The sequence below is a fragment of the Balaenoptera acutorostrata genome, chromosome 8 (genome assembly GCF_949987535.1).
Source record: "Balaenoptera acutorostrata chromosome 8, mBalAcu1.1, whole genome shotgun sequence".
Classification (NCBI taxonomy): Eukaryota; Metazoa; Chordata; class Mammalia; order Artiodactyla; family Balaenopteridae; genus Balaenoptera; species Balaenoptera acutorostrata.
Window position 1 is genome coordinate 99670378 of NC_080071.1, and position 10441 is coordinate 99680818.

The window sequence follows — 10441 nt, forward strand, 5'->3', positions numbered from 1 at the left end:
ATGGGACATTCATCCTATTTCTAGCCTCAATCCAGAGCTGACTTCAGATCTTAAGCAAACAGCCAGAGATGGGACATTCATCCTATTTCTAGCCTCAATGCTGTCTTGCTGGCAAGACATTTCCCTTCCTTTTTCTACAGTTTCCATTTATAAGATGCATATTTTCAAAACCTTATTTGATGTAGGAAATATCATGATGTCTGAGATTTGCTTTAAAAAACACCAAGAAAAAAAAAGTGTGGAGGAAAAGAAATGCGTTAAGATTGGCAAAGGTTGATTGTTGAATCCAATTTTATTGAATCATCATCCTAGCTTTTGTGTATATTTGAAAATACAAAATTTAATAAAAGAAACTGTAGATTTTACAAACTACTTATAAAACTTTAAATATTGTCAGAAAGGTTTGGATTCAATATCAACTTATAAACTGAACAATTTTAAAACTTTTTATTCAAAGAAATATAATCCTTTAGCTTATCCATGGTTTTTAGTGTACAACCCATGTCGCTCATAAAGAACTTTCTATTGATTTAAAGTCATATATATACTTATTTTCATATGTAACTAAATTATGGTTTTAGATTTAATAACCATTAAGTCTAAAAGTATATTTGTCATGACTCCTATTACAGATGTTTCATGAAGGTATGAGGCAACCTCCTCATGTCTCCTGAGTTTTGCCCACTCAGATCTGCAGGTCCTGGTCTTGGCAGCTCACAGACCCAGCTTTTGGGAGGCTTCATGGCAGCCAAGCTCACCAATTCCCTACTAGTTTATTTAACGGCATCTTTAATTAACCTCCCATTTAAAGGTTTAAAACATTAAATCAGTATCAAAGGCTATTTCATCTTTGGAGGAAGCATGCTATTTTTAGAAAGCAGTTTTTATGCTAAAATCAAAGAACAATTTGTTCCAGAGTTGCAGGGTGTCCTCTGCAGTGTGATAAAAGGGCTCAGTCCTTATTTTGGCATTTAGAAAAACTGAAAATTAGCAAGACCCAGAAGAGGCCCCCAAACCACTCCCCTCTTGGATACAGAGCAGGCCCCTGGTCAGACACTAGCAGGTGGCAGTTTCCCCTGTGCTCAGTGGTCTTCAGACACCCGGCACCCTGCAGCCTTCTTATAATATCTGTGCATTTCATGTTTTTCAAAGATCTAAAGGCCAAAAGCTTTGGACTTCAACTCTAAGCCTCACCCAAACATGAGGGGTAATAATAGTGCCCCCCCCCCGAGGGGTGCTGTATTAAGTGGGTAATGAATATGATATATTCACCACTATGCTAGGCACAGAGAAAAGCCCCAGTTTGTGAAAATATTGATGCATCCTCAGAAAGGAGGTATGAAATGACTTCCTTTATATTCATGCTCCCCACTCAAGGCTTTTGGGACTCAAGCCTGCTGGTTCTGAGGCAGGAGATAGATGGGCCCCAGGCTGAACAGCTGAAGTTTCTTCCCTGTGGACAGAAACTCCATAACAGCAGGAGCGAGAGAGGAGGCTGGGCCCCGCCCAGATAAGAGAGAAAAGACCACATATTCCTCATTCTCCTTCTCGGTCAAGGAGACCTTCCCGACTACACATGTGCAGAAAGGCTCCTTGGGTCAAAAAGGGAGGGGGTGCCGCCCCATAGTAAGTGATGCCAACATACCCACAGGCCTCTTAGCTAGAATCCACCTTGGCTAAGAGATGCGCACGCACACAGGGGAGGACCCTGAGATGTACCAAATACGGACTCAGAACAAGGCAAAGCAAGATGATTGGCCAAAGGAAACCCGGCAGAAATGTCCCATAAAAGTGATTCAAACTACCACGAGGGCGTGACTCTCCTCTGAGCCCGCCTGTGTGTCTATCCACACGTACCCTTTTTCCTCCTAATAAACACTTTACTTGTTTCACTACTTTCCATCTCTATGTGGAAATTCTTTTCTACACAGCTGACAGGCCAGGCCCTTGTCACTGGTCACTGGTGGTGGTGGTGGCCTAGTGGCTAGGGTTCAGCCCGCTCACTGCCGAGGCCTGACTTCAATCTCTGGCTGGAACCGAAACCCTGCTTTAAGCTGCTGCAGGCAGAGGCCACCCGAGATCAATTCTGTCCCACACAACAGGTCCCTTCTCTAGTTGGGCCCCTCACCATCTCCCAGTACAAGGAGTGTACAATATAAAATCTCTATTTTCCTATGAAAACTTTTTTGTTCACGTTGAGGTTTTAATTTTTTGTTTTTTTCAGGGAGGGAAAGGCTTGTTGCTTTGCTCACCGATGCTTTACATTAGGGGTTGACCACTCCTGCTGCTATCAGTACAGTAAACACTGTTGGGGAGAGAATCCGGCTGTGTCTCCAACCCACCCTGCCCCCACCCCCAGCGGGGTCTCATTGAGGGGATGATCCCTGAGGCTCAGTTTTGGGCCCTGCCTGTCACAGCCTGCCTTTGCCTAAGCGAGTTGCACAGTAGAACTCAGAGACCTCATTGTTGTGTCTCACTGCTGTTTCTCGTGGCCTGGGTAGAGAGTAGGAAATACCTGTGTCTTCTGTACTTATCCATCTTGGCTCCCGATGCAGTTCTTCCAGGACCTGCAGTAAAGACACCTTCAAATACAAAAACTGTTCAGACTCAACTTCCTTGGAGATCCTCAATGTGCCCATGAGAGAAGGAGACTTTTATACCAGACGTGTCAGTAGGAAAATGACTCGGAGCCACTCTGTTAGGTAAGAACGGAGATCATGTAGATCTTAGAGCCAAGAGGGGTGTTGAAGAGCCTGAATAAATTGCAATGCATGCACGATTTTGCTTCTCGTAAAGGGACACAGACACTCTTGGTCTCAACATCTTTCTAAGGGATGACAACATTAATCAAAATCTACAAGTTACAAAATGAGTGCATAATATTTATTGTACATTAAAAATATACTTACACATTATATACTTACATATTTGTATAGGAATGCATTACATCTTATACATATGTAAATTTCTGCTCATACTTTTTTATATTTTAAACTTCGATAACTTTCTTTAAATATTCTAGGCTTCTGTTTATGATCAGCTTGGCATTACAGATCATCCACGTGGGAAACAGTAAGAACCATTTTGTTTATAGTCTCTTAGTTTTTGTTGCATATTTGTTTCTCAATCATTATCAGTCTCATATTTTCAATTAACTTTTTAAGGCTATCAAAGAGAGAAATATAAAGGTAGTAGAGAAGGAATCAACAGTGCTACAGCTCAGAAGCTCCAGCAGAAGACACTCGACTGGACCTTGAATAATTTTAGGGAGGAGAACGACAGCGCGGAGGGCTGGAGGCCGCAGGGTTCATTGCCCTACTCGCGGACTTTCCGAGAGCGTAAGTCGCGATGCTGCCCACAAAGGTCATCTCGGTCAGTGAACTCTGAGTTTAGGATCTGAAAAGTAACCTAGGATAATTTAAGGATAAAACATTTTACCATCTTCAAATAATGATACCTTATAAAGTAAAAAATATTTCCTAGTGAGGTTCTCTGTTACTCTGAAAAATGTTTTACTATTTTATTGGTAAAACGATGCGTTCGCTTTTAAACGGGTATTTTTCTGCGGGTCCAGAGCACCGTGATTTAAATGTATGTAAAGCAACCATCCCAACCCAGGATAATAGCGGACCTTTTCTAGTCTTATTGCAGACTCTCAGGCTCCAGACCCCTGGTCCCCAGGGGGTCCGCAGTGAGGTGTTGGGTGGATGGGCAGTGGTGGAATTTTAAAAAAAAATTTTTTTTGGCGTCTTCACACCCGTGGGTGGTCCCCGCCCGCCCGAGAGGCCTGTCTTTAATCACCATCTTGGGAAGTCACAGCCTAACTTTAACATGTGAAAGGAAGAAAGAAAGAACCCCCTACTTGTAGGGGGCAGGGTTTCCCGTCTGTTTTAGGGCTCCGGCTGCTTCCTGACCCGCCGGCACCCCAGGTAGTTCGTGTTTTAATCCTTAAGTTAACAAGCAGGGTTTACCTGAGCAAACACTCTTAGCAGGGAGCCAATTTTATTGCCTCCCGGCGGCGATCTTGCTCGGCCCTCCTCGGGCTTCTCAGATGCAGAGGGCCGCGCGCGGCGCTGACGCCCAGGCCTCCCCCACAGGTGCGCCCCCGCGGCCGCGCTGCTGCCGGAACGGCGGCACCTGCGTGCTGGGCAGCTTCTGCGTGTGCCCCGCTCACTTCACCGGCCGCTACTGCGAGCACGACCAGAGGCACAGGTAGGCGGAGGGTTGAGCAGGCTGCGGGCGGCGCGGGTCGGAGGGGGCGCAGCGGGCGGCGGGGCGGCGCGGGGGGGCGCTGCGGGCGGCGGGGCCGCGCGGGGCGGGGCCGGGGGCGCGCGCGCCGGCCGCACTGACGCCGGGCCTGCGCCTCCGCAGCGAATGCGGCGCGCTGGGGCACGGAGCCTGGACCTTCCGCGGCTGCCGCCTCTGCAGGTGTGTCTTTGCGGCCCTGCACTGCCTCCCGCTCCAGACGCCCGGCCGCTGTGGTAAGAAGACCCGCGTACTGTGCGTACAACCCACACACGCGTGCAGCTGCTCCTTCCTACCCAGCGATCTCCCTGTGCCAGACGATCCAGGCATGGGCAACCTGGGTCGATTCATGACTCGGGAAAGTCGTCGTGAATCACGCAGTGTATTATCATTACTGTCATTTAAAAATTTATTCCTAAGTGTCCCATATCCCGATTGCCGAGTGTATACGTGATGCCCAAACAGTGTCCTTAAGTGTCCTTTACAGAGAGCAGAATTCGGGGAGTGCGCAAGCTGGTAAGCAGAGCCGCGCCTGGCAGACAGGTATTTCTCTACACTAAGCCAACACCACCTTCTCACCTGTGAAATGCAGAGGGCACGCTGGAGCAGGACGGCAGCAGGCCTGCATGGCCAGGTGCTGCCCTTCAAGGCCAACCCGTCAGTGCTCCCAGGGAAGCAAGGCGCCTGGTAACCACAGCTCAGACCCGCCACATAAATAAAAGCCAGTGGGGTGTGGAGAACACGCAGGGTGAACACGCATTTATGAAGATTCTGAGCAGTTCCCAACTCAATGCAAATGTTTTGCTTGTAAAACTAAGTAAGGAACGTGAACTTCCTAGGTCAGAAAACAAACAAAATGCTCTGCTGCTAAGCCATCGTCTTGGGCAGGGACCAGGGACACAAGTAAAGAAGGCACAGCATTTCCATCGCCCTCTCCCCTTTTCAGTAAGCTCTGGCTGGGACAGCAGTGAGGGGCTCAGTTAATGCAGGCACAGCCCTTCAGCCCTCTCTGTAGCCCTGGGTGTGCTCCATGTGAAGCCCTTAGGCCCACTCCCCTGTTCCTCCCTGCACTGCAGTCAACCCTGGGCAGATCCCACTATCTAAGGGCACGCGTAGTGGTAGCGCAAACCTTCATCCCCGCTTCACACCCTCTTGTCCACTGTCAGGACTGCAGTAGAGGGGCAGCACTCTTGGCGGTGGGGTTCCCTGGGTGGGGCCCCTAGTGGAGTAACACGCTAAATGAACGCTCAGCCTCCCTCCTCTGCAACCTGGATTAGCAGTCTAGTGACACTGTTAGTGAAGGTGCAGCCCTTCAAGCCCACGTCTGCTCCCCCTTCTCAGCCAGCTCTGCACGGTGCACGGTGCACGCAGTGTCTGTGGGGGGGAGTGTGATTATAGTACAATATCATTTCCCTCCCTCCCTCCTACTGGGCTCTCTGTTTGTTGGGCCTGTGCCCCTGATTCACTAGCTGCTCTTTCAGCGCCCCAGAGAACGGAGGACAAAATTATGGAATAAGCATCAGAATTGCAGGTGGTGCCTGTGTAGTCCTACAGGTGAAGTCATTTCCCACTTGTCATGTGCTCCCAGCAGTGATGTGGGGAAAGGGCTAGCTGTGATCATTTCCAGTCTTCTAAGCAAGGCCAGCTTGGCTTCAGAAGCAACAAAGCAGGAGCTGGGTTCTAGGATGTCTGCTCACATCCTGGGAAACACCCAAGGCTGGGACCGCTGTCTGCCAAGGACAGTGACAGCGACTCTGAAAATGTGGCTTCTGCTCATCAAAGTTGAACAAAATAGTGCAGTCATCTTTCAGGGTAACTTGTCAGGCGCAGAAAGGGCAGTTACCTTTTGTACTCTTTGACCCATTGATTCTGCTTCAGGGCAGGTGACAGTGGTTGTGGCTGTGCTGACAGCGGTTATGATGACATGAGGATGACGATGATAATGAGAGCAGCTGCACTGATAGATGTTATGATGATGTGAGAATGGCAGTCATCATGACGGTAACTGTCTTTATTAGCTCTCAGTATATTTCAGGGACTTTATACACTTAATCCCATTCAAGTCTCATAACAAGCCTATGAAATAGGTGTTATCCCTTTTATATTTGAGGAAACTGAAGCTTACCGTGGTTAACTCCTATAGTTAGTCTTTGTTTTTTTTTTTCCTTAAGAGATCATCACAGAGGTTAGTTGTTAATTTAGAAACAATATATGGTATTTTACAATAACATTTAAATTATTTTAAAATATAAATTAACATACCATGGCATATTGATATAAACATTGACATAATGATAATTAATATGTAATTAATATTAATCTGTGAATAAAATTGCTACCGTTCACAGAGTACATAAGCACATCCCTAAACTACATCAAACACTTTTTTAAAAAATTGAGATATAATTGCCATATAACGTTATATTAGTTTCAGGTATACAACACAGTGATTTGATATTTGTATACATTGAGAACTGATAATCACAGCAAATCTAGTTAACCTCCATCACCACACATAGTAATAATTTTTTTTCTTGTGATGAGAACTTTTAAGGTCCACTCTCTTAGTAACTTTCAAATATGCAATACAGTGTTATTAACTATAGTCACCGTGTCGTACATTACATCCCCATGACTTATTTATTTTATAACTGAAGGTTTGTACCTTTTGACCCCCTTCACCCATTCGCTCCCCCCACACCTTTGGCAATCACCAATCTGAGTTTGGTTTCTTTCTTTTCTTTTCTTTCTTTTTTTTTTTTTTAGATTCTACAAAAAAGTGAAATCAGAGGTATTTGTCTTTTTTGTCTGACTTATTTTGCTTAGCATAATGCCTTCAAGGTCCATCTATGTTGTTGCAAATGGTAAGATTTCCTTTTTTTAATGGCTGAATAATATTCTGTTTTATATACATGTATGTAAATAGCTCACATTTTCTTTATCTATTCATTCATCAATGGACACTACGGTGCTTCCATGTCTTTTGTTCCATAGCTATTGTAAATAATGTGCAATGAACACAGAGATGCAGATATCTTCTAAAGTTAGTGTTTTCATTTCCTTTGCACAGATACCCAGAAATGGAATTGCTGGATCATATGGTAGTTCTATTTTTAATTTTTTGAGGAACTTCCGTACTGATTTCCATAGTGGCTGCACAAGTTTACATTCCCACCAAAAGTGCACAAGAGTTTGGGGTCTGATTCTTAACGACTTTACTATTCCAGACTCTTCCTATAATTATCAGTATAAATTAAGGACGATATTGTTTTGGAGTGTTTTTTTTTTTACACTAAAATTTTATTATGGATATAACCAGAACTTTTATTGGCAAAATCACATTTTTTATTGAATTTTTCTCTGAGCCACTGAGTAGATTTGCCCTAAATATATCTTTTTTTTTAATTGAATGAAAGATTCTTTAAATTCTATAGTGCTTTACAATTTTCAGAAGTTTCACACACATGATTTCATATAATCCCATAATAACCCTTTTATTTTCCCTACGCCTATATTGCCCCTCCCCCCTTTCTTCTCCCCTCTGGTAATCACTAGTTTGTTCTCTATATCTGTGAGTCTGCTTCTTTTTTGTTTTATTCAATAGTTTATTGTGTTTTTTAGATTCTGCATATAAATGATACCATACAGCATTTGTCTTTCTCTATCTGACATTTCACTAGGCATAATACCCTCCAAGTCCATTCATGTTGCTGAAATGGCAAAATTTCATTCTTTTTATGGCTGAGTAGTATTCCTGTGTGTGTGTGTGTGTGTGTGTGTGTGTGTATCACATCTTCTTTATCCATTCATCTGTTGGTGGACACTTAGGTTGCTTCCATGCTTTGGCAATTGTAAATAATGCTGTTATGAACATTGGAGTGCATGTATCTTTTTGAATTAGTGTTTTTGTTTTTTTTTGGATGTACACCCAGGAGTGGAATTGCTGGGTCATATGGTAATTCTAGTTTTAGTTTTTTGAAAAACCTCCATACTGTTTTCGACATTGGCTACACCAATTTATATTCCCACCAACAGTGTACGAAGGTTCCCTTTTCTCCACATTCTCAACATTTGTTCTTTGTGTTCTTTTTGATGATACCCATTCTGATAGTTGTGAGATGATATATCATTGTGGTTTGGATTTGCGTTTCCCTGATGATTAGCGATGTTGACCAATTTTTCTTGTGCCTGTTGGCCATCTGCATTTCCTCTTTGGAAAAATGTCTACTCAGTTCTTCTGCCAATTTTTTTAAAGCTGGTTTTTTGTTTTGTTTTGTTTTTTATGTTGAGTTGTATGAGCTGTTTATATATGTTGGATATTAACCCCTTATAGCTCATATCATTTGCAAATATTTTCTCCCATTCAGTAGTTGCCTTTTTGTCAGTGGTTTTCTTTCCTGTGCAAAAGCTTTTAAGTTTAATTAGGTCCCATTTGTTTATTTTTGCTTTTACTTCCTTTGCTTTAGGAGACAAATCCAAAAGAATACTGCTGTGATTTATGTCAAAGAGTGTTCTGCCTGTGTTTTCCTCTAGGAGTTTAATTGTATCCATGCTTACGATGTAGGTCTTTAATCCATTTTGAGTTTATTTTTGTGTTTGGTGTTAGGGAGTGTTCTAATTTCATTCTTTTACATGTAGCTGTCCAATTTTCCTAGCACCACTTATTGAAGAGACTGTCTTTTCTCCAATGTGTAATCTTGTCTCCTTTGTCATAGATTAATTGACCATAAATGTGTTGGTTTATTTCTGGGCTTTTTAAGAATATTTTTGATAGTATTATTTAGAATATTGAAAATTTGACCATGTTGTAAATCCAACAGCAGAATAATAGGTAAGTAAATGTTTTAACTCCTTTAATGGAAGATTATGATGACTTTGAAGAGTATATGGAAGATAGAATGGAAAACTGTATTTACAATATATTTCTAATGTGAAAGGACACATATGGATGGGGGATCACAAATAGATAACAACATGCTACAAAATTGTGGTCCTCTGGCTCCTCCAGGGACCCAAAGGCCAAAGGATCTCCAAGGGCTCTCCCTGCTATGATACTCTATGGGTCCAAGTTTGACAGGCTTTCTTAGTCCCATTATAATATCTTTTCAAGGGCAGGATAACCTGCCCTGTGAGGGTGCAGGGCAGGATAAAATTTATGCAACATATTCTTGTTTGTTGGTGTGAGCTATTTTGTAATTTTTTTCTGTTCCATGACCTAAAATAATGCTTTCTGCCTAATAATTCTAAATAAATATTGAATGGATGACCTTTGACCTTTTAGTTCCAAATATAGTGCCAAAGAAGAAACACCATATAAGCTATGACCTACTATTATATTACATTAAAACAATCAATTTTCAGTGCTCTGAATACAATATGCTTAAGACAGGCAACTATCCTTCTACCATTTTCTTCATTTACATTTGTTAATTTTGCATTTAAAGAGGCAATGTGACATATAAAAAAAGCATGGGAAATCCCCCAAATACTTGTTCAAACCCCCCAAAACACTTGTTGTAATATTCATGATCTTTATGGAAGGTTAAATAACTGTGCTTCAGTCTCCACAGCAGCAATATTTACCCCATTGGTTTGTTAAGATGAAAAGGCCCTATACCTCTTTCATATTATACATAAAGTAAAATATTGTTACTTTATTATCATCACCATCAACCGTATTCACATCAATACAATGAGGTTAGAAAAAATGACTTAATAATCTAGCACTTATATGCAAATGTACTGAAATGTGGTTTTTAGGTTGTGAACAATACCCACTATACCATTAATTGATGAGCACTGTTAATTAGAGTTAAAAAAAAAAATCAAGAAGAATGACAACCTTGGAGCTAGCAGTCCTTGAATCAGCCCAAGATCTCATTTTACCAAGAGGGTGATTCTTCCTACACATAGCCCAAAGAATTAAGTATTTCTTTAGTATCAAGAACCATTATGTTCTAAAATTTAGAGTCTAAATAATGACACAGTGAAGTAGCAAATTCGAATGTCTTCAGAGATAAACAGGTCATGTAAATGTCAGACTGGGGTCAGGTCAAGCCTCACCTTCAAACCCAATTTAAAAAAAATACAGTTCTGGCACAAAGCAGTCAGCCAACCAACCAACAAGGAAACGAACAGAGCCAGCCTGTGGGCCTGTTGGAAGGATGGCCCTCCTAGGTCCTGGCCCCAGCTGGCT